The sequence below is a fragment of the Ambystoma mexicanum genome, chromosome 11 (assembly GCF_040938575.1).
Source record: "Ambystoma mexicanum isolate Mex_15411 chromosome 11, UKY_AmexF1_1, whole genome shotgun sequence".
Lineage (NCBI taxonomy): Eukaryota > Metazoa > Chordata > Amphibia > Caudata > Ambystomatidae > Ambystoma > Ambystoma mexicanum.
The window spans coordinates 446,257,479-446,281,021 of record NC_090934.1 but is presented as its reverse complement, the minus strand read 5'-3'; positions in this window follow the sequence as shown (position 1 = coordinate 446,281,021).

The window sequence follows — 23,543 nt, the reverse complement described above, 5'->3', positions numbered from 1 at the left end:
CCTGCACTGCTGGGGTGTGGGGGTGCTGGGAGACATGTGTGGGACATGAGGGGGGGCCTGCTGGCAGGTGCCCCACAGTGCTGGGGGGTGGGGGTGCAGGGGGACATGTGTGGGGGCCTGGTAGAGGGTGCCCCTGACTGGTGGGTGGTGGGGTGCAGGGAGACATGAGTGGGGGCCTGGTGGAGGGTGTCCTGCACTGCTGGGGGGTGGGGGTGCTGGGAGACATGTGTGGGGGCCTGGTGGAGGGTGCCCCTGACTGGTGGTGGGTGGGGGTGCTGGGAGACATGTGTGGGGGCCTGGTGAAGGGTGCCCCTGACTGGTGGGGGGTGGGGGTACAGGGAGACAGGAGTGGGGGCCTGGTGGAGGGTGCCCTGCACTGCTGGGGGGTGGGGGTGCTGGGAGACATGTGTGGGGCCTGGTGGAGGGTGCCCTGCACTGCTGGGGGGTGGGGGTGCTGGGAGACATGTGTGGGGGCCTGGTGGAGGGTGCCCCTGACTAGTGGGGGGTGGGGGTGCAGGGAAACAGGAGTGGGGGTGTTAGGCGGAAACCTGTGCAGTTCCCTCTGGGACCACTGCAAAAGATTTAGGACGACAGGTGTTTGTCAGTAAACCCACTTGGTAGCAGTCTGTACCACACAGATTCACTTGGTAGCTGTGGCTGAGCAGTCAGACTTCCCTCAAGAAGAGTTAGGCAGTATGTGGAGTATACAATATAGGGCAATTTACACAGTAGAACAAGCAAACACGGAACAAGGCTTCGGTGTAAAGATATAAAGGTATTTATTTATAACAAGATATCTATAGAAAATACTCTGGCACTAATACAGCAAACAACTTCAATCACAATTACTATACGAAGAAAAAGATCAATCCCCCTAACAATAGTTCGACAAGTCTAGGTTCACCGGCATCACTTATTTGCTAGTTCAAGGACTTGAGTACTTAGTGTGGGACCTGTTATAGGCCCAGTAGGTACAGCTGGTAAGGCAGACAGAGGGGCAGGGGAGACAGTGTTGTTAGCCTCTCTTTCCTCTTCAGCCTCTTCATCACTATCATCAGAATTACGATTTAGATCAACACCATCACTGTTATCTACATCTGCTGGAGAAGTTGGTTCCTCTGAACCAGTACCCAGACTTTGGTTTTCCAGCAATCTCGCTATCAGTTCTAACTTCTTGCCTCTTACAGAAAGATTCTCTTGCCTACAGAGAGCTCGTAAACTCTCAGTATTTTCACCTGACAAGGATTCTTGACTGTAAACTTCCATAGTAGACATGTTTTTGAAAGTTGCTTTTTAGTGCTAAGCTTTGTGGTTAGTTATCCTAAAGTGTCGAAAAGCACTCTAAACTGTATATGCGATACAAATCCCACCGCTGTACACCAGTGTTAGGCGGAAACCTGTGCAGTTCCCTCTGGGACCACTGCAAAAGATTTAGGACTACAGGTGTTTGGCAGGAAACCCACTTGGTAGCAGTCTATACCACACAGATTCACTTGGTAGCTGTGGCTGAGCAGTCAGTCAGACTTCCCTCAAGAAGAGTTAGGCAGTATGTGGAGTATACAATATAGGGCAATTTACACAGTAAAACAAGCAAACACGGAACAAGGCTTCGGTGTAAAGATATAAAGGTATTTATTTATAACAACACATCTATAGAAAACACTCTGGCACTAATATGGCAAACAACTTCAATCACAATTACTATACGAAGAAAAAGATCAATCCCCCTAACAATAGTTTGACAAGTCTAGGTTCACCGGCATCACTTATTTGCAGACAGAGTTGTATGCTTTAACCTAGATGGCACTCTAGTATTCGTTAGGTCGGGAGAGAAAAATAAGGCAGGTTATGAAATCAACTCGGTACCAATACTTTACGGACAAATGCAAGGCAAGTAAGGCAGGGTCTACTGTAGATCACAAAGTTCAGAGGCCAGGCCCACTCGGAGAGAGGCAAGGCGATATGTCCTAAAAGTGTCTCAGTGGAAATGCGCTTCGAGTCTTTATCGCAAATTGTTATGGAAAGGTTGGACCAGTTCAGAACAGAAAGTTAAAGAACGCTTGGAGGCGACCCAATGGAAAGGCGAGGATTCAGACACCTCACTCTATCCGGCAGAAAGGGAAGCCAGGCGGACACGGTACCTTGTTTGTGGAGCGACAGCTCCGGCGGGGGCAGTTGTTCCTGGTGGTGGATGCACGTCGGGTCTTTGCCAAGAGAAGAGATGATCTCGTCGTCGAAGGAAAGTTGAAGATCGTTGCACCACCAGGGAAGAGACCAGCCGCGGAGTGCTCCGTCACAAGGCACCACCTTTTGGTTGCGGTACAGGGGTAGTGGCTATCCGGTTGCCGAGGTGCTCTGCACGGGCAATTCGACCACTGCGTCCTGGAGCGAAGAAAAAGCAAAGGTGACTGGTTGTTCCCACCAGTAAGGGGAAGAGACTCTCCGGCAGGGAGATCTCCTCTGTCGTCGGGAAGTGGAGAGTCGGTTCAGCAGGTCTCCACCAGAGGTATCGTCATTGCAGGTCGGCTCAGCTTTACCCTCGTCGGATTCTTACGTCCTGTGGCGACTTCTGAAGATCCAGTCCCAAAAGCCCTGCTTTTATGCAGAAAACCCCCATTCATTCAGCCTAGCTGTCAATCAAAACACGCTAAGTGGTGAGCGGGGAGGCTCACCACTTGGGCCAATCATACCAGAGTGCGACCGGAGTTGGCAAGGCAACTCAGTCCACAGTGCCTAAACACCCACCCACACCCCTGTGGTAACCCAGACAGAATGGCACCACTTTGGAGGGTATCTGTACAGAAGCCCGCCAAAATTGGAACAAAGGGCTCAACCTTTGGTTTAGGAGTCACAGAGACGAACACAGACGCCATTTTAAAAACCGAGTTCTGGCAGAAAATACCATCCGATAGACTTATTTAAGATAAGTAAACCGGTGGTATGTTAGAGATTAACGGGAAAAAGGTATTAATCTCCAACAATGGGAAGAATCCCATAGGGTTATATTTGGGGTCGAATATAACAAGTGGTTTCCACTGCCACCAGCCAAAATTCGACGAGGTGGGACGGGACAGTGCCCACTCGAATAACAGACCCAGGAGTAATCGAATTACCCCTACTAGCATGTCCACAATAGGGTGGTTTGTACTAGTTCTGTTAGTAAATTACTGTCATGATCTCTGCTTCCAAAAGGTCAGGGTTTTCCCAACTCCCTTGGAAGCAGATCCATAACCCAGGTTCCGAGTGCCAACCAGTCCCAATTGGGACCTTTTGGACCCAGTCCTGGCGCCAGTGGCACCAGGCTCATAAACATGCTCAGTCCCAGCGCTGGAAGCGCCGGGCTCATAATGCTTGGGTGGACTTACCTTCAGCAGACCATGCTGCTTACTTGCCTGCCAGTTGAGCCTCTGATCCTCTTCTGTTTGGAACTACTTTTCCTGTTGGGTGGGGCTGGAGCCACTCCCTAGATTCAGAACACTGGAACTCTTCTGGAAGGCAGGAACTCTTTTCTTACCAGGAACTCTTTTCTTACTTAGGCGTGGCTGTGGAAGGAGACACCTAAGCACTACAGGAGGCTATTTAAACCACACCCGGTGGATGAATCTTGCTTTGCGTTATTCTGCAACCTCTGCAGCAGAACGCTCATCGTGTCTTCTGCATCCGGTCCTGGGCCTAAGGAAAAAGGCTTACCATCCTGAATCCAGTCTTCAGCAACACCTATAAAGACAAGAAAGAACAGGTTAGCATTCCGGCATCTGAAAGGCAAAGGCTTACCTACTCTTCGTGCGCTCCGGAGGTCTTCACACTGCATTCCGGCATCTGAAAGACAAAAGTTTACCAACTCTTCGCACGCTCCGGAGGCCTTCGGCGCTGCATCCCGCATCTGAAAGACAAAACAAGGTGCGTTTAAAGACATTGGGGAACTTTAATACTCACGTGCCATTACTCCTTTCCACATCTAATCCAGTGGGTATTCCGGCACCCTGCAGCCGCTCCGAACTCGTACCTGCAAAATAAAAAGACAGTTAGAGCGCATAGTGAAGCAGGCAACAAGCGCTTACTTACGTGCTTCCAGGCGCTTCTATTCATCACACGGGCTCCATCTTCAACTCACTTCAGCCCGTCATCCGCCATCACCGGAACCCTGCAAAACAAGAGACATCATTACTAAAGACTTTAAAGACATTTGAATGACTCGAAACTTACCGTTCGTGCAGTAAACGACGGACAGCAGTCCTCTGAAGTCAAGAGGCCTGCGCTACCTATCCAGTGAAGAAACTGGTTACAGCACCCTGCCCCGAGGCAGATGGAGAGCTCGGCATTCACTTACCTAAGACATCTTACTCTACACGTCAGGCATACAGTGCACAGAGGTCCAGCCCAAAGAGCCAACCGGGTGCTACACATCACCTTTGAAAATACGGTAGTCGCCCAGTCAAGACCGGCGCCTCTGCGAGAATCAGGTGAGCGTTACAGAACGCAAAGCCTACCGCAAAACTCTCGCCCAGGCGCTATGGAAACCTCGGATACTGACCCCCTAGCCCGGTTACTTGGGGAACTAAGGGCAGAAGTGCTTGCAGCTCGTCAGGAAACGAATGCTCTAAGAAGGGAACTAATTATTTCCAAGGAGAGAACAGACAATCTTGCTAGACAAGTGCTACAGTCACAAGCCGGACAGACCCCGTTACCCGCATCAGGGGCAAATCTTCCTTCAACATCCTCTATGAATCCAGTGCAGATCAACTTACCTGGGAATGTACCTCTGGCTCCGCCCGAACGATTTTCTGGTGACCCAAAGAGGTTTGCAGTATTTATCAATCAGTGCCGGTTGCACTTCTTATGCCGGCCAGCAGCCTTTCCAACTGATCAAGCAAAAGTAGCTTTTGTACTTTCGTACCTTAGTGGCAATGCGGCAGACTGGTCGATCCCTCTAGTTAATCAAGATGATCCGGTTCTCCATGATTTTCAAGCCTTTCAGCTTAGTATGGAAAAACTGTTCGCAAGACATTCACAGGGGCAGGCCTTGGACAATGAGCTTCTTTCGTTGCGACAGGGTAATCAAGACCTTTTGGCTTATATTGCATCTTTCAATAGACTAATAGTGGAAACTCAATGGCCTGAGGACAAAAGGATTACGCTGTTTTATAGAGGTCTACGTAGAGAGCTCAAAGACGTTTTAGCCCAAGTAGTGAATCCCCCACAAGACTGTTCGGATTATATAGACTTGGTCGTTCAAATAGATCACAGGCTGCAGAACAGGAAGGCCGATCGTTCCAAGTTTGATGCTCGAGTATTTTCCAAACCGCCAACTCCTTCCAAAGGAGTAGACTCCGGGGAACCCATGCAAATAGGGGGTCTGAAAGGTCCTCTAACACAAAGGGAGCGGGAAAGGAGGAAACAGTTGCAATTATGCCTATATTGCGGAAACTCAGGGCACTTTCTTCGAGACTGTCCGGTGAAACCTGCCAAGAAGGCAGTAGGAGCTGCAGTTACCAAAGTTACAAACTCTGAGCAGGGAAACGACCTCGCCCGACAAGAATAGAGGTCCTCTTGCCGAGCGTGAAAACCAGTTCCGTGACCTCGCATTTCGTGATACCTATGGTCCTCATTAGCCCTGATAATCCGGATCGATTACATGCAATTGAAGCTTACGTCGACAGCGGTGCCATCGGCAATTATGTGGATCATGAAATGGTTTTGAGGATGAATCTAACTCTTTGTCCCAAGGCTGTAAAGGACGTCATTACTACGGTGGATGGTACGGAGATAGCCTCCGGGCCAGTAACGCATACCACTCAAGAGGTGACGCTAGTAAGTCAAGATAGACACCATGAGAAGATCGTGTTCGATGTGATCAAGGCCCCTCAGTTTCAGATTATTCTAGGAATACCTTGGTTAGAGAAACACAATCCTCTGATCGATTGGCGAGCAAGAACGGTCCAGTTTCCAGAATGTGTCTCTACTTGTCACCCTCCACCTGGTGTTGCACTGGCCGCAATTTCTTCAGAGACTCCCCAGTTACCTCCCGAATACCTAGAATACCAAGATGTTTTCCGGAAGGATCAGGCTAACTCTCTACCTCCTCATAGGTCTTATGACTGCCAGATAGACCTGATACCTGGATCTACTCCTCCTTGTAGTAGAATTTATGCCCTCACCGAGCCTGAGAACCTTCACCTTCGACAATACCTGGATCAATACCTGGAAAATGGGTTTATTCGTCCTTCCAAGTCCCCTGCTTCTTCAGCTTTGTTCTTCGTTCCAAAAAAGGAAGGAGACCTTAGAACTTGTATCGATTATCGCTCCCTGAACCAGATCACCGTTAAGAATAGATATCCGTTACCTTTGATCCCTGAACTCCTGGACCAAGTCAGAAAAGCATGCATATATACAAAGCTGGATCTTAGAGGAGCTTACCACTTGGTACGAGTAAAGGAGGGCGATGAATGGAAGACGGCCTTCCGCACCAAGTATGGGCTATTTGAATATCAGGTCATGCCCTTCGGACTTTGCAATGCCCCGGCCGCCTTTCAATATTTTATGAACGATGTCCTCAGAGAGCTCATAGATGTATGTGTTGTTGTTTACATTGACGACATCCTCGTTTATTCTTCATCGGAATCTGAACATCGGAAACACGTGAAAATGGTCCTCGAAAGATTGCGTCAACACAAACTTTTCGCTAAGTTGGAAAAATGTGTTTTCAACGTGACTGAAGTTGAATTCTTGGGATTCATATTATCACCTGGCGGAGTGCGTATGGATTCAAAGAAGGTCGATCCAGTTCTCAAATGGCCATCACCATCCTCCATAAAAGGTGTGCAAAGCATGTTAGGCTTCGCTAACTTTTACCGCAGGTTTATCCCCGAATTCTCTTGAATAGTCCAGCCCATCACTGCCTTGTTAAAGAAAAACAAACGTTTTGAATGGTCTACCGAGGCGGAACAAGCTTTCCAGGATTTGAAGACTAAATTTATCTCTGCACTAATCTTAAAACACCCTCGCCCCGAACTCCCCTACATCGTGGAAACTGATGCTTCAAGCCTTGCCATGGGGGCAGTTCTATCACAAAAGGACCCGGTAACCAATCAGTTGCATCCCGTGGCATTTTGGTCCCGCAAATTCTCGCCTCCTGAAATCAATTACACGATTACTGACAAGGAACTTCTGGCTATCAAGTCTGCCTTTAAGGCTTGGCGGCATTATCTGCTGGGGGCCCGACACACCGTTACTGTGATTACGGATCACCGAAACCTGCAATATTTGAAGACCGCAAAAGCCCATTCCTCTAGACAACTCCGTTGGGCATTATTCTTTGCCGAGTTTGACTTCATAATTACCTATCGACCTGGTACAAAGAACGGTAAAGCCGATGCCCTTTCTCGGATGGGAGTGGAAGAACACTTGGTCAACCCTAAACCTGTACCAATCATTCCCGAACAAAGAATTCTGGGTGTAATCGCCACAGAATCCATAGAGGAAGTTAAGGATAAAGCCAGGCAACTTGTAACTCCAGCAGACATACAGAATTGGCATCTGCAGGGAAAGGACTTTGCAGTAAAGGACAACTTATTGTATTTCCAAGAACGATTATACCTACCCAGCACAGATTTACAGAAAAAAGTAATCTCTTGTTATCACGACTCTTTAATGGAAGGTCATCCCGGTATAGCCAAGACCTCAGAAAAGATCAAGCGCTACTTCTGGTGGCCGTCTTGGAAAAAAGATATCAGAGACTTTATAATGTCCTGTGGAGTATGCGCCCTAAACAAGAGTCAAAAGGAAAGACCAGCAGGCCTCTTACACCCTATTGACATCCCACCTCGCCCTTGGCATACGCTTTCTATGGACTTCATCACCGATCTACCTCCATGCTCCGGATACAATACGATTCTAGTAATCGTGGACTTATTCTCCAAGATGGCGCATTTCATTCCGCTCAAAGGCTTGCCAACAGCAGCAACTCTGGCCCGAGAATTTCTCGAAAACATCGTCCGACTGCACGGTTTTCCTTCGGTTCTAATTTCGGATCGAGGTAGTCAATTTATTTCTCATTTTTGGCGAAGTTGCTGTCGGTCGGCTCAAATTGATGTGAGACTATCGACCAGTCACCACCCTCAGACCGACGGACAAACCGAGAGGACCAATCAAACTCTGGAACAGTATTTACGCTGCATGCTGCAACAAACTGAAAAAACCTGGAAAGATATCCTTTGGATAGCCGAGTATGCCTACAATAACTCTGTCCATTCGGGAACTGGGAAAACCCTGTTTTTTCTTTTGTACGGCAGTCACCCTCGAACCTCGGAGTTGGATCCCCTCCAAGATCTTGAAACACCAGCAGTAGACTACCTGCATTCTACAATCACCCAAGCCTTTAAGGAAGCTGTTTCTCACCTTCAAAGGGCTAAAGAACAATACAAGAAAGGAGCAGATCAACATCGGAAGGAAGCCCCTCACTATCAAGTAGGGGATCAAGTCTGGTTATCCACCAAATATCTATCTCTAAAAGGGCCACGCACATTCAACCCAAGATACCTTGGTCCCTATTCCATCACTACCATAGTAAACCCAGTAGCGGTCAAGTTGGACTTGCCCCCGCACATGAAGATACATCCGGTCTTCCACGTCTCTCTATTAAAACCCGTGCAACCTCAAACCCGACTAACCAAATCTCCAAAACCTATCCTAGTGGATGGAGAACTCGAGTTTGAAGTCAAAAGCATTCTGGACTCCAAGATCTCCAAATCTAAACTATTCTACCTAATTGACTGGAAAGGCTACGGCCCCCAAGAGAGATCCTGGGAACCTGCTGAATATGTCCACGCTCCTCGCCTAATCAAAAGATTTCACCGAACATTTCCTGACAAGCCAAAACCCCCGGAGAAGCCCGGTTTGGGAGGGGCCTTGAGGGGGGGTACAGTCATGATCTCTGCTTCCAAAAGGTCAGGGTTTTCCCAACTCCCTTGGAAGCAGATCCACAACCCAGGTTCCGAGTGCCAACCAGTCCCAATTGGGACCTTTTGGACCCAGTCCTGGCGCCAGTGGCACCAGGCTCATAAATATGCCCAGTCCCAGCGCTCGAAGCGCCGGGCTCATAATGCTTGGGTGGACTTACCTTCAGCAGACCATGCTGCTTACTTGCCTGCCAGTTGAGCCTCTGATCCTCTTCTGTTTGGAACTACTTTTCCTGTTGGGTGGGGCTGGAGCCACTCCCTAGATTCAGAACACTGGAACTCTTCTGGAAGGCAGGAACTCTTTTCTTACCAGGAACTCTTTTCTTACTTAGGCGTGGCTGTGGAAGGAGACACCTAAGCACTACAGGAGGCTATTTAAACCACACCCGGTGGATGAATCTTGCTTTGCGTTATTCTGCAACCTCTGCAGCAGAACGCTCATCGTGTCTTCTGCATCCGGTCCTGGGCCTAAGGAAAAAGGCTTACCATCCTGAATCCAGTCTTCAGCAACACCTATAAAGACAAGAAAGAACAGGTTAGCATTCCGGCATCTGAAAGGCAAAGGCTTACCTACTCTTCGTGCGCTCCGGAGGTCTTCACACTGCATTCCGGCATCTGAAAGACAAAAGTTTACCAACTCTTCGCACGCTCCGGAGGCCTTCGGCGCTGCATCCCGCATCTGAAAGACAAAACAAGGTGCGTTTAAAGACATTGGGGAACTTTAATACTCACGTGTCATTACTCCTTTCCACATCTAATCCAGTGGGTATTCCGGCACCCTGCAGCCGCTCCAAACTCGTACCTGCAAAATAAAAAGACAGTTAGAGCGCATAGTGAAGCAGGCAACAAGCGCTTACTTACGTGCTTCCAGGCGCTTATATTCATCACACGGGCTCCATCTTCAACTCACTTCAGCCCGTCATCCGCCATCGCCGGAACCCTGCAAAACAAGAGATATCATTACTAAAGACTTTAAAGACATTTGAATGACTCGAAACTTACCGTTCATGCAGTAAACGACGGACAGCAGTCCTCTGAAGTCAAGAGGCCTGCGCTACCTATCCAGTGAAGAAACTGGTTACAGCACCCTGCCCCGAGGCAGATGGAGAGCTCGGCATTCACTTACCTAAGACATCTTACTCTACACGTCAGGCATACAGTGCACAGAGGTCCAGCCCAAAGAGCCAACCGGGTGCTACACATCACCTTTGAAGATACGGTAGTCGCCCAGTCAAGACCGGCGCCTCTGCGAGAATCAGGTGAGCGTTACAATTTAGGTCTAGTAAAGCCAATGGTGACTTTACATGCCCGGGGAGACAGTAGTCAGTCCCCGGGTATGGAGTCTATGATGGAGGTCCACTAGAACGCCCCAGTGTTACGGCACGGAGATTGCGGTGTAACACACATAGAAAAACATATGAGACCCTATGGAGTAAAAGACCCCATAGACCATAGAACACATTGACATTCAAAGGAATTACACACATTCATGTCCAAGAGTGGGAGAAAAAGAGTCTCACTCTTGGCAGGATGGAAAAAGAAACTCCAGAAATCCAGCAAAGCTGCTGGGGGACTCACTAGGTTAGGAAATTCAGCCTATACAGAGAATTCTCCCTAACAGGGGGCCTGGTGGAGGGTGCCCTGCACTGCTGGGGGGTGGGGGTGCTGGGAGACATGTGTGGGGGCCTGGTGGAGGGTGCCCTGCACTGCTGGGGTGTGGGGGTGCTGGGAGACATGTGTGGGACATGAAGGGGGGCCTGCTGGCAGGTGCCCCACAGTGCTGGGGGGTGGGGGTGCAGGGGGACATGTGTGGGGGCCTGGTGGAGGGTGCCCCTGACTGGTGGGTGGTGGGGTGCAGGGAGACATGAGTGGGGGCCTGGTGGAGGGTGCCCTGCACTGCTGGGGGGTGGGGGTGCTGGGGGACATGTGTGGGGGCCTGGTGGAGGGTGCCCCTGACTGGTGGTGGGTGGGGGTGCTGGGAGACATGTGTGGGGGCCTGGTGAAGGGTGCCCCTGACTGGTGGGGGGTGGGGGTACAGGGAGACAGGAGTGGGAGCCTGGTGGAGGGTGCCCTGCACTGCTGGGGGGTGGGGGTGCTGGGAGACATGTGTGGGGCCTGGTGGAGGGTGCCCTGCACTGCTGGGGGGTGGGGGTGCTGGGAGACATGTGTGGGGGCCTGGTGGAGGGTGCCCCTGACTAGTGGGCGGTGGGGGTGCAGGGAAACAGGAGTGGGGGTGTTAGGCGGAAACCTGTGCAGTTCCCTCTGGGACCACTGCAAAAGATTTAGGACTACAGGTGTTTGTCAGTAAACCCACTTGGTAGCAGTCTGTACCACACAGATTCACTTGGTAGCTGTGGCTGAGCAGTCAGACTTCCCTCAAGAAGAGTTAGGCAGTATGTGGAGTATACAATATAGGGCAATTTACACAGTAGAACAAGCAAACACGGAACAAGGCTTCGGTGTAAAGATATAAAGGTATTTATTTATAACAACATATCTATAGAAAATACTCTGGCACTAATACAGCAAACAACTTCAATCACAATTACTATACGAAGAAAAAGATAAATCCCCTTAACAATAGTTCGACAAGTCTAGGTTCAGCGGCATCACTTATTTGCTAGTTCAAGACTTGAGGACTTAGTGTGGGACCTGTTATAGGCCCAGTAGGTACAGCTGGTAAGGCAGACAGAGGGGCAGGGGAGACAGTGTTGTTAGCCTCTCTTTCCTCTTCAACCTCTTCATCACTATCATCAGAATTACGATTTAGATCAACACCATCACTGTTATCTACATCTGCTGGAGAAGTTGGTTCCTCTGAACCAGTACCCAGACTTTGGTTTTCCAGCAATCTCGCTATCAGTTCTAACTTCTTGCCTCTTACAGAAAGATTCTCTTGCCTACAGAGAGCTCGTAAACTCTCAGTATTTTCACCTGACAAGGATTCTTGACTGTAAACTTCCATAGTAGACATGTTTTTGAAAGTTGCTTTTTAGTGCTAAGCTTTGTGGTTAGTTATCCTAAAGTGTCGAAAAGCACTCTAAACTGTATACGCGATACAAACCCCACCGCTGTACACCAGTGTTAGGCGGAAACCTGTGCAGTTCCCTCTGGGACCACTGCAAAAGATTTAGGACTACAGGTGTTTGGCAGGAAACCCACTTGGTAGCAGTCTATACCACACAGATTCACTTGGTAGCTGTGGCTGAGCAGTCAGTCAGACTTCCCTCAAGAAGAGTTAGGCAGTATGTGGAGTATACAATATAGGGCAATTTACACAGTAAAACAAGCAAACACGGAACAAGGCTTCGGTGTAAAGATATAAAGGTATTTATTTATAACAACACATCTATAGAAAACACTCTGGCACTAATATGGCAAACAACTTCAATCACAATTACTATACGAAGAAAAAGATCAATCCCCCTAACAATAGTTCGACAAGTCTAGGTTCACCGGCATCACTTATTTGCAGACAGAGTTGTATGCTTTAACCTAGATGGCACTCTAGTATTCGTTAGGTCGGGAGAGAAAAATAAGGCAGGTTATGAAATCAACTCGGTACCAATACTTTACGGACAAATGCAAGGCAAGTAAGGCAGGGTCTACTGTAGATCACAAAGTTCAGAGGCCAGGCCCACTCGGAGAGAGGCAAGGCGATATGTCCTAAAAGTGTCTCAGTGGAAATGCGCTTCGAGTCTTTATCGCAAATTGTTATGGAAAGGTTGGACCAGTTCAGAACAGAAAGTTAAAGAACGCTTGGAGGCGACCCAATGGAAAGGCGAGGATTCAGACACCTCACTCTATCCGGCAGAAAGGGAAGCCAGGCGGACACGGTACCTTGTTTGTGGAGCGACAGCTCCGGCGGGGGCAGTTGTTCCTGGTGGTGGATGCACGTCGGGTCTTTGCCAAGAGAAGAGATGATCTCGTCGTCGAAGGAAAGTTGAAGATCGTTGCACCACCAGGGAAGAGACCAGCCGCGGAGTGCTCCGTCACAAGGCACCACCTTTTGGTTGCGGTACAGGGGTAGTGGCTATCCGGTTGCCGAGGTGCTCTGCACGGGCAATTCGACCACTGCGTCCTGGAGCGAAGAAAAAGCAAAGGTGACTGGTTGTTCCCACCAGTCAGGGGAAGAGACTCTCCGGCAGGGAGATCTCCTCTGTCGTCGGGAAGTGGAGAGTCGGTTCAGCAGGTCTCCACCAGAGGTATCGTCGTTGCAGGTCGGCTCAGCTTTACCCTCGTCGGATTCTTACGTCCTGTGGCGACTTCTGAAGATCCAGTCCCAAAAGCCCTGCTTTTATGCAGAAAACCCCCATTCATTCAGCCTAGCTGTCAATCAAAACACGCTAAGTGGTGAGCGGGGAGGCTCACCACTTGGGCCAATCACACCAGAGTGCGACCGGAGTTGGCAAGGCAACTCAGTCCACGGTGCCTAAACACCCACCCACACCCCTGTGGTAACCCAGACAGAATGGCACCACTTTGGAGGGTATCTGTACAGAAGCCCGCCAAAAGTGGAACAAAGGGCTCAAACTTTGGTTTAGGAGTCACAGAGACGAACACAGACGCCATTTTAAAAACCGAGTTCTGGCAGAAAATACCATCCGATAGACTTATTTAAGATAAGTAAACCGGTGGTATGTTAGAGATTAACGGGAAAAAGGTATTAATCTCCAACAATGGGAAGAATCCCATAGGGTTATATTTGGGGTCGAATATAACAAGTAGTTTCCACTGCCACCAGCCAAAATTCGACGAGGTGGGACGGGACAGTGCCCCCTCGAATAACAGACCCAGGAGTAATCGAATTACCCCTACTAGCATGTCCACAATAGGGTGGTTTGTACTAGTTCTGTTAGTAAATTTAGGTCTAGTAAAGCCAATGGTGACTTTACATACCCGGGGAGACAGTAGTCAGTCCCCGGGTATGGAGTCTATGATGGAGGTCCACTAGACCGCCCCAGTGTTACGGCACGGAGATTGCGGTGTAACACACATAGAAAAACATATGAGACCCTATGGAGTAAAAGACCCCATAGACCATAGAACACATTGACATTCAAAGGAATTACACACATTCATGTCCAAGAGTGGGAGAAAAAGAGTCTCACTCTTGGGAGGATGGAAAAAACAAACTCCAGAAATCCAGTAAAGCTGCTGGGGGACTCACTAGGTTAGGAAATTCAGCCTAAACAGAGAATTCTCCCTAAAAGGGGGCTTGGTGGAGGGTGCCCTGCACTGCTGGGGGGTGAGGGTACTGGGAGACATGTGTGGGGGCCTGGTGGAGGGTGACCCTGACTGGTGGGGGGTGGGGGTGCAGGGAGACAGGAGTGGGGGCCTGGTGGAGGGTGCCCTGCACTGCTGGGGGGTGGGGGTGCTGGGAGACATGCATTGTTGATCAGTAGTGCAAGGTGACATGTGGCTTGGCTGGGGGGCATGCCCATGGTGGATGGGCTGCCTGCGGGACATGAGCAGAGGTGCAGGGTAGTCCCCCGTGGTGTGGGCTGCCTGCAGGGGCCGTGGAGGTTGTAGAGCGAACACCTGGGAGGACCCACATGGCCAATTCACGTGTAGTACTCCCCGGAACCCCTGAAATACACGTACCCTGCTGAAATCGCGTGTGAGACTTCCCACGCACCCCGAAATACACGTACCCAGGACATTTGTGTGTGAGACTTCCCGCGCACCCCTGAAATACACGTACCCTGCGGAATTCGCTTGTGAAACTTCCCGCACACCCCAGGAATACACGTACCCAGGACATTCCCGTGTGGAACTTCCCGCACACCACTGAAATACACGTACCCTGATGGAATTGCATGTGGAACTTCCCGCGCACCCCTGAAATACACGTACCCTGCTGAATTTGCGTGTGTAACTTCCCGCGCACCCCGAAATACACGTACACAGGACATTCGCGTGTGGAACTTCCCGCGCACCCCTGAAATACACGTACCTAGCTGAAATCGCGTGTGAAACGTCCCACGCACCCCAGTAATACACGTACCCCGCTCGCACGGGGCCAATCGCGTGTGGAACTTCCCGCGCACCCCTGAAATACATGTACCCTGATGGAATCGCGTGTGAAACTTCCCACGCACCCGTGAAATACACGTACCCTGCTGAATTCATATGTGAAACTTCCCGCGCACCCCTGAAATACACGTACCCTGCTGAATTTGCGAGAGAAACTTCCCGCGCACCCCAGTAATACACGTACCCTGCTCGCACGGGGCCAATCGCGTGTGGAACTTCCCGCGCACCCCTGAAATACACGTACCCTGATGGAATCAGGTGTGAAACTTCCCGCGCACCCCTGAAATACACCTACCCTGCTGAATTTGCGTGTGAAACTTCCTGCGCACCCCAGTAATACACGTACCCCGCTCGCACAGGGCCAATCGCGTGTGAAACTTCCCACGCACCCCAGTAATACACGTACCCAGCTGAAATCACGTGAGAAACTTCCCGCGCACCCCAGTGATACACGTACCCCGCTTGCCGTGCTGGTACACGGTTAACGCAGCCTTTTGCACTGGATTGGGGATTTTGATGGCTTTTCCCTGCGCAAGAGGTGTTCTTGGAGGCGTAAATTGCGCTGCTGCAGGGTCGCTGCTCAGCTGTGCACCACGGCTGGTTTTGGTGGCTGGAATCCATGAATACGCTGTGCGCGGAAACTTATTTTAGCGCACACGGCTGGTGCAGGGATTCGCACGCGCACACTGTGCGCCAGCCGCGTGCGCCACTTGTGCGCTGAATTCTATGAATTACCCCCCAAGTGTTTTTAGGTGGTATATCATTTTTTAGTGACCCATTTAACATGATAAAATTGCAAGTTTTCATAATGTTTTACCATATGAGGCACACTGCGTTTTTCTTACGAGCCAAGGTGGAAAGACAATGAAGATTTAGATCACCGGTAATCAAGATTTTTGTTACATCTTTTGTCATAGAGACAGTGTTAAGTAAATCTTGTAGGTCTTTAAAGAATTTTGTTTCTGTTATGCCCAACGGATTTCTATATATGTTAATTACTGAAATTATACTGTGCTTGTGGATAATCTTTTTACCACCACTAGCATTCCTGAAGCTGGTCTACCATTTGTCTTGATTGCAGATGTGGAAAGCACTTCATAGCCACTCCAAAATGCTGCCGTAAGAAGCCAAGTTTCCTGCAACATCATTATAGTGTGGGGCAAAAGGCTTGAACAATCATTAAGTAAATGTACATAACCGCAAGTATTCCAACTTGCAATGGAATGTTGTGTTACATTCCCCTCTTCCGATAGTTATGACGGGTTTCTTTCAGATTGAGGAGCAGATCTAGATGTTTGATAGATTTCATTCATTACATTTTGTGATTGTTGACGCTTATCCAATTTGTAAACATTCAACGCTTTGACTGTATTTTGAGCCTTGTCTAGCTCCCGCTCAAATTCATCATCATGATTAACCGGGTCAATAGCCAACAGAAATCCCAATGCAAACAGTTCTAATTGTGCTTGCCACTCCACATTTCTAATAACATTTGAGGTAACCCACAGTCTGACCACAGACCCATTTTCATCATTCAGAAATTCAACTTGTGCTATATCACCAGAAGTGATGTCACTCAAGCTCGGTAACTCTCCGAATATAGCCATTATAATAGTTTGACACATGTCATATTGTGGGAATGGCTCAGCTCGACATTTGAGGAAGAATCTGTGATGCATGTTTGGGTTTAGTTTATGATTAGAGTCTCTTGAAGCATTTAAGTTTAATTTTAGAGGCTTTCTTCCCTTACTCATTTCAGTTGAGTCTGAGGCCATTTCTGCTCTTCCTGCATTTCTGTTTTCTTTTGATTATCATTTAATTTCACTTCTCTGTTTAATCTCTCACGGTTTGAATAAAAGTACTCATCCATTGCTCTATGAATTATTGTATGGACGTTTTTTTTCTGTCTTGTTATCTACGGTTGATAATACTTTACTATTCAATGTCGGCTCACTAGGTTTCACTTCCACTTTTTTAGTCACGTTATTCAGTGACTCAGGTGCTTGTTGTGCTTTAGTGGTAAACGCAAGCTGTTTTACCACTGGTAGCAAGATTTTCTCATGTCTAGGCTCAGTGTCTTCGGTTACACTTGTTGTAACTTGTTTCCAATCAGAAGATACCTCTTTAAATTTCATAAAGTCATCAATGGATCTTTTTATTTTAGCTCTAGTGTCTTTTAGAATTTTCGGCAGAGTAAAAAGTTTTATTGTCTGTTTTCTTGGTTCTGCCTTTAGGAGATGGAAGTACAGTGGTTTGACTTATATCAATTTTGGATGCCGCTTCTTCTGTTCCCTCTTCCATGTTCACTGAGAGTGTTTGTGTTTTGTCTGGTTTCTCAAGCAAGGACATGATGTCATTTAGGGGCGCATAGTCCTCGTTTCTAGCTGTTGTTTTTTGTCAACGCGTCTTGTCTTAGTTTTGTCAAGTGAATGTGTCGGAGTGAAGCTCGACTGTCAGCTCTATTTAAGGGTTTTCAATCGTTGGATGACATTTTTTGTGTTTGTCTTTTTTTTTCTGATGCATAGTTTTGTTTGACGTTCTTGTTTTACGATTGAATTTTTCAGAATTTGGATCGATGTTGCCAAGGTACTCATTCACATGTTTTTCAAATATGTGATACGTAGGACCGGTTTTAGGTATAGCGATTGGTTGGGGTAGGGATTTTTCACTCAGCTCTTCCGCGTTGTCTTTTAGTTCTTCTTGTGTGGCAGGGCGTATGATGTCTTTAAAGAATGGGAGGGTCTTGGTGGGCAAAGAGTCAGATTAGATGTCATATCTGTGATCGTTGATGGGTTGACTATACTTTGTTAATCTGGAGGTGGGTTCATTTTCAAAGGTGTCTTTTCACCCTCGTTTTTGGTCTCCCATTCCTTCATCCATTTTCTAATGGCATCAATCTTTTTTTCTTGTTTCCCTATTTTTGCTTCTAATGTGTCAAATAGTTTGGACATAGTCAATATTGGAGTGTTCATAGCCTTCAGAGTGATATCTAATCCGGCAGCACTTTTTTCGGTTACTTGACGTAGTCTCAAAATAGCAAAAGAACTACAAGGTACGACAGACTTTTGTGGCGTCGGTCGTGCAAATGATCTACATTCTTGCATTGATTCGTTACTTAGATGGTCAAACAGACTCAGCGACTGGTAAAGGCTTATTTCAGCCTCCGCCATCAGTGTTTTACTTGGAGATGTAATATCCATGATTTTGTTTTCAGATTGCGATTTATTTATAACCGAGATCTCGTTATTACTTGGGCCTGCTTCCACCTTACCATGTTCTGGTGCATTGTTGTTCATGTTATCTAGGTCTGGCATGTGTTTCTGAGGGTCTGTAACTTCTCTGACAACTGCAAGCAATTTTGTTCCGTCATTTTGAGTAGCTGAGCTCACCGTGTCTGACCCGACTGTCATGTCTTTAATTTCAGGCAAGATTTGTGTGTCAGATATTGTTATGTTCGCTACGGGCATTGCATGTACATCATCACACAGTTCAGGGAACATAATGTTACTGTAATTAGAGCTATTGGAAATCAAATTATGTGTGCATAAAGTACAAAACTCACAGATGTCCCCCAAAGCCATGCGGTATCACAATTGGGCATCCGCTGATTTTCCTCTTATTTATTTATTTATTTATATTTATAAAGCTCTCACACAGCCCGCAGGCATCGAGGCGCTGTTTGTTTTTCTTAGTTGCGTAATTGTGGGGATCGAACCTGTGTTGCTTCGTGTCGTCTTGCTTCCAAGACGCACACTCTGCCGCTGAGCTATCCTCCCGGGACATCGCGATTGTTGGGGAAGGCTTTGCCAGTGAAGGTTGTAGTGTGACTGAGGCACGTGTTATCATGATGTTCTGCGGCATTCCAGTTTTTAAAGTAAAAGGTTTGCTTTTCCCCGTCATCCTGCTACTTATAGCTAACAAGGAAGCAAAAACAACATGCTCCTACTTTCTTTAGCGACAGCCCAGAGCTCGTTCGAGGAGGAGGAGGAGCTTTTCAAAACACAAGAGTATAAACTAGTCGAATCCGAAAGTTCTAGAGACTTGCTTGAAGCGCGCGTGCTGAAGCGCGCGTCAGCCCCTTAAATGGAATTATGGGTAAGGGGGAGTGGCTATCACTAGAAAATGAAATTAAAATCAAGTGTTAAGCACTATAATTATAGTAATCACTTCAAAAATGAATAGTAATGTTCACAGTGTCCAGCAAAGTTCTTGTTGCATACCAACAGAGTAAATTCCAAATGGATTAGCGGATCCACAAGGTCACTGATAGAGTACCCACAGCATAACAGCGACTTTCTAGCGACTTTCACATTTATGATGAAAGCTGCTATCAGAGACTGGGGAGCTTGAGACACAGCAGTTATACATTATGCTACAATGATGTTATTGTTTGGGTTTTCACAAGTTTCATACCTAGCCTTTTTTCTTTGAACATATTAAATTATAGGCTAAGTTTGAAATGTATGACTCATGAAGCAGCAAGATGTTGTGGCCTAGTGGTTAAATGCTGGGCCTCGATCTCTGGCAAACCAGGGCTCAAGGCTGTATGTTTTTTATTTTTTTATTCAACTCATTTAATTTAAAGAAAAGCCTGTGTCCAATCTGTCTGCCTGTTTGCTTAAATAAAATGTTAAAAAAACGAAAAAGCAACGCAAGTGGGAGGTGGCAATGTTTGTTGCAGGGCAGTCCTGTGATCTTATTTAGCATGATGGCATCCAGACATGGCTGCAATGTCAGAATGGCTAGCATGCCGAAATGGGTGCTGCGACGGAATGGGCGTGCCAAAATCGGCCCGTGCCAAAATGATGGCCCCAAAAGGGGTGTACTGCTTGGAGAATGCTGCTTAACCAAAGTGTGTGCTTGATGGTAAATAATTTAATCTCACAGTGAAAAAAAATGTGAGTTCTCAAAAGCCTGTAATAGCTAGTGGTCTGGTAGTGTTTTAAAATGAACAGTGGGCACGGCCAATGGCAATGCCCACTGACCATGGATGAAGATTGTGCTAGTGGTCTGGAAGTGTTCAAAAGCTATGGAATAAAAAAAAAATGGAAATTCAAGGAAACATCTTTAGTTGCAGGGACCTTAAGGTGAGCAATACATTGTAACAAAACCTTGGAAATTGAAGGAAAAAAAACTTTAGTTGCAGGGACAATGTTAAAATATATTTGGCCATGCACACTGACCATGGCCGAAGTCCTTGCTTAATGCCAGTTATTGTTGTAATGTAATTAGTGATGACATCATTGTAGTTATAATCTGCGCAACAGGGGGCACAACGTTAAGGTGGCTTTAGCTGAATTTCCAGGGTTTTGTTGCATTAAGTTCTCACCTTAATGTCCCTGTAACTAAAGTTTCTTCCTGGAATATAGATAGATAGATAGATAGATAGATAGATAGATAGATAGATAGATAGATAGATAGATAGATAGATAGATAGATAGATAGATAGAGAGATAGATAGATGAGAAGGGTGGGATGCTGAATCAGTCGCCCACTGGCTATCCTCATTTCCTCTCCCTGGAGAACAGACTCTTCAGGAAGGAATAGACTTGGTGAAGGGGGAGAGTGTGCATGCCCGTTTCCCACAGGTCTGTCACAGAATTGCATTTAGAGAGGTTGGACTGGGTAACAGTGTTCTATTGGCAGCAGTGGTGTGGCTCAGGGGAGCTTGAGACACAGCTCTATAAGCTCATGACTCGAAGCTCACTCTTGGGGGACTGCCATTCAGAATTGAACAGCAATGCAACTTTACTCCCTTATCCAGACCACAGTTAGTCGGACATATCAGCCGAGCAAAGGTGTGTCACCCAGGGTAAATTCCCATTGGTACTACATGGATTGTTGGGATATGGAGAGAGGGGCTATATCCCTCCACCTAGTTTTGCCCAGCCCTTCTATCCCAGTTCAGAAGGATCTTCACATGGGTTCAAGCAGAAGAGTGTCTATACCCACCCCCCAAGACATTGTTCTCCTTAGTTCAGTCATGTGACAACAGTGAAGATAAAATAAGGTGAAACATTGCTTTTAGTGATTGTCTAAGTTCTGAACTGGAGTTTTTGATCCTCCTAAATCAATGGTGGCATGATAGTAATAGCACCTCTCTTTACAAAGAAAAGGTTCAGGCACACAGCTTACTATGTGCTATCACAGAAAGGGAATCAGACATCACATTTAAAGAAATAATCGTTCATAAAGACACAACGTTGGGAACCACATTGAACTGCATCAACCATCCTCACAGCAAAGCTACGTTACCAAAGTGTTCACTCACTCTGTAGATGGTGGATGGTAATAAATAATCAGTGACCTCCACAAGCATAACATATTACTTCAGTGAGGCAGGTACATATCATATACGAATACTAGTTCTAACTCGATGGTTGGTAGTGCATATTGCAAGAGCACATTTCGATCCTTACAACATTCATAAAGGTATCCAGGGTTTACAGTTACATTTATTTTTTGACCTTTTTATTATTTCTTATTTCTTAAAGACTTGCATCCTCAATGGCAAGATCTGAGTTATTTGAATTGAAGCTGTGAATTTGCTACTGCAACATCTACGAAAGAGAATGATGCTTCTTACAACTCAAGGAAAGCTGGAAACACGCACCCCTCTTCAACAACTAATCATGCTCTCCTCCAACCAATGCATGGCGTAAGGCATATCAGTTAATGAACGGGGCATGAAGTAAAACAGATCTGATCTGCAAGGAACTTTAGGCTACATGGATGAGGTTGAGCAACGAGTAGCAGACCTAGAGCGAAATTAGATTAACAAGAAACACAACCCTAGGGTTTGTTATATCCCTTCAATAGGTCAGAATTTGGATGGATACCTTGAATTTAGGGAATATTAAAATAATGTCTGCAGTCTTGGAATTCCAGAGGGTTCAGAGGTAGAAAATATAAAAAAAGACAACAACACAGCTTGCATATTGTGGCACTTCATCTAGAAATTCCAGAATCCACTGAGGTAACCAGACAAATATTTATCTCCGGCCAGATCCAGATTCTAGGAAGCCTCCTATACTATCTCAAGTTGTTTCCTACAAAATACAATTCAAGGAAACGTACTTCAACCTGCCACAGAGAAGAAACAAATCTATCAAGATCTAATGCCTGACATTCTTGAGAAAAAAAAGACATTTGCAATGCAAAGCTTTAACTTCAAGAGAATGGTCTTTGTAACACATGTTTTTTACTGCAGTATCATTGAAATGTGTATTAAAGAATCATATTTAAGTATGTGACCCAAAGGAGGTTCCCCTCATATTGGATAGCCATTGGAGCATGAGTAGGTCAAAATCTCCTCCTAAATCTTTCAACATAGGCCACTCTGAGTGGACAGACCAATACACAAGTAAATGATCTGTAGAGAGCTGAATGCTGCACACGTAACCAGTGACGTCTTTATGGGAGGGCGAAAGCGGCACTTGTCCCGGTCCCCCACCTTGGAGGCGGGTCCCCACTAGGGTGTCTAATCTAAAGAAGTTAGTGACCATTGTTTACAAGATTTAAGCAGAAGATGTCAACATATTGTATGGCATGTTGCTGAGGCTCTGAACCTATTACCTGTCTGTTGTAACAAATATTTTCTGCTCTGATCAATTCATCTTGTAATGCTTTCTGTGTTCACCGTCCCACATATAGTTTGTGTGTTCACTACCACAACTCCTGTAGCAATGTCACCTTTCTATGGGAATTAGATTGACCATGTGCAATAGCCAAAGTTTAAATGCATACTGATAAATGTGAGTGCCACATTGGTTCAGAAGATAGCTCCGTGTGTTAAGCACTAATTGCACAGATTTATGTTCATATGCAAGATTATAATACTGAATTCCAGCAAGGCACACTCAGACTTTCCTATGTTTGAAGTTGATAAATCTGCAGGTATGTGTTCTTTGTTTTGTAGTGCAATAGGTCCTATTTTCAGCAGTGTACCTGTACCTGCTATGAAAAAATATATAACATCAGTATGGTGAAGGTCTAGAAATTGGTTTCTGCAGATGGAGGCTTGTAACACCTGGGCAGCCACCTCAAATAAAGACTATAAAGGGTTAGTCAGAGAAGTGATTAAGTATGCAAATTGAAGACTGTGAACCCAAAGTGTTCATGCTTCTATCCTGGCTTCCCCAGCAGACGATACAGTGACCCTGGACAAATCAACTTATTTCACTGACATTACTGTGCTGTCTTTCTTGAAAAGGTTGGCTTCTCACATGCTGGGTGTATTGTTTAGCCCATTCATTACCTGATTTGACTTTCTATGTAGGTAATTTCAGTGGAAGGGTTCCTAGACAGAAGAGAGCTGATCAGATATTGCAGGCCTCTGGCAAGCATATGTTAAGGTCTGCTCATTTGGCACCAAAACCAGTTTGCTTTTTTGCACAACTCAAAGATTTTTGTGTATGTTCATAAATAACAATTTTACAAGCCTGTGTTATGGGCCAATTTAAAGCATTAAAATACAAAAGAGAAACCCAGATGTAATCTTTTAGGTTCTCATCATACAGTATGTTGGCACCTATATACGTCCCTTGCCGG